The sequence below is a fragment of the Corylus avellana genome, chromosome ca8, assembly GCF_901000735.1.
Source record: "Corylus avellana chromosome ca8, CavTom2PMs-1.0".
NCBI classification, from domain to species: domain Eukaryota; kingdom Viridiplantae; phylum Streptophyta; class Magnoliopsida; order Fagales; family Betulaceae; genus Corylus; species Corylus avellana.
The window spans coordinates 6,833,751-6,835,766 of record NC_081548.1 but is presented as its reverse complement, the minus strand read 5'-3'; positions in this window follow the sequence as shown (position 1 = coordinate 6,835,766).

The following is a 2,016-nucleotide window of genomic DNA, read 5'->3' as shown; positions in this document are numbered from 1 at the left end:
AAAAAGCCCCCCAAACTACTAGTCGTTTTTGATTTAGCCCCATGATGTTCCAAAAGTGATAAAGTAGCCCCCCAAACTACCAAACTATTGCATTTTGACCACTCCGTTAGTCAAAACCATCAGTTTGGACGAAACCTGGAAAACGACGTCATTTTGTTATGGGTAAGTTACTACAATGCCCTTCTATGAAAAAAAAAATTTGGGGAAAATATTGAAAAAAACCCCCCAAACTACCAGCCGTTTTCATTTTAGCCCCCTAATATTCAGAAAGTGATAAAATAGTCTCAAAACTACCAAACAGTTACAAGTTGGCCACTTCGTTAGTCATTACCGTCAAATATGATGAAAAATTTAAAACTACGTCGTTTGGGCAAGGGTAAATTTCCAAAATGCCCTTTTTGAAAAAAAAAAATCAGATTAAAACAAGCAAGCAAAACGGCGCTGTTTTGCTTGAAATTAGGGTTTCCTTATACTTACCAAAACGGCCCTGCTTTGGTAAGTGTTAGGAATTAAAAGAAAAAACCCTAGACCCCACGCAGGTAACCCAAGAAAAAAACCCCCAACCCCAGTTTATCTCTCTCCCCAAAACTGCCGGCCCCCACGTCGTTCTATCTTCGGCAGCCTGTAAATCTTACCCATAACTCAATCTTTTTATTGTATTTCATGGTATAGCTGTCAGATCGGTATTGTTTATCTACGAACGTGGTTTTTTTGTTTGATTTTTACAATGGGTAAGAATTTTTCAATGGCGCTTCGTAGCCACTGGATGGTGTGGCCGGCGGTGATGGATGGTGGAGGAAGGGGTAGCCGGTTTTGAGAGAGAGAGAGAGAGAGGGGGGCGTTGCCTTTTTTTTTTTTCACTTGAGGGAGAAGGTTGCTGGAGATAGAACGATGTGGTGGCCGGCTGTTTGGGAGAGAGAGATAAATTGGGGTTGGGGTTTTTTCTACATAGGTTCTAAGTTTTTTTCTTTTAATTTCTAACACTTACCAAAACAGCGCCGTTTTGGTAGGTATAAGGAAACCCTAATTTCAAGCAAAACGGCGCCTTTTTGCGTGCTTGTTTTAATATGATTTTTTTTCTTTCTAAAATGACATTTTTGTAACTTACTCTTGTCAAAACGACGTAGTTTGGAATTTTCCATCATATTTGACAGTAATGACTAAAAGAGCGACCAAATTGCAACTGTTTCGTAGTTGGGAGGCTACTTTATCACTTTTTGAACATTAGGGGGCTAAAATGAAAACTGCTGGTAGTTTGGAGGGCTTTTTTATATTTTTTTCCAATTTTTTTTTTTTCCATAAAAGGGCATTGTAGTAACTTACCCATAACAAAAAGATGTCATTTTGCAGTTTCCGTCCAAACTAACGGTTTTGACTAACGGAGTGACCAAAATGCAATAGTTTGGTAGTTTGGGGGGTAACTTTATCACTTTTGGAATATTAGGAGGCTAAATCGAAAACGACTAGTAGTTTGGGAGGCTTTTTTATATTTTTCCCTAAAAAATAAGTTTTTGTATTTTTTTTTTCTTTTCCTCATGTCTGGACCAAGTTTCTTTCCCCTCATAAAGAGAGAGAAAATAGAAAAATGCACGTGTTAATTAGAAGCCAGATGAAAGTTGTATTAATAATAAGGGTTAAATACTCTTTTGCCCCTATGATTTAAATACTTTATTTTTTCTCCCTTAAGGTTTCATTTTTATTACAGGAGATCCATGTGGTTTTCATAAAGACCGAGATGGTACTTCTGTTAAAATTTCATCCAAAATTTAACGGAATGCCATACCAGCACCAATCAAAAATTGTTATGTATCATATAATTATTTTTTTTTTCAAAAAAATATTTTTTAAAAAAAAATTAAAAAGATTGAAAAATTATATTTTTCGAAAAAAAATTTGGGGGTGGCTACGTGGCCATAGGGGGGGTGGCCTGGCCACTCCATTTGGTCGCCACCCCCACGTTCAGATGGGGGTGGCAAGGCCACCTCTAAGGAGCCCAAGGGGTGGCCGAAACCACCC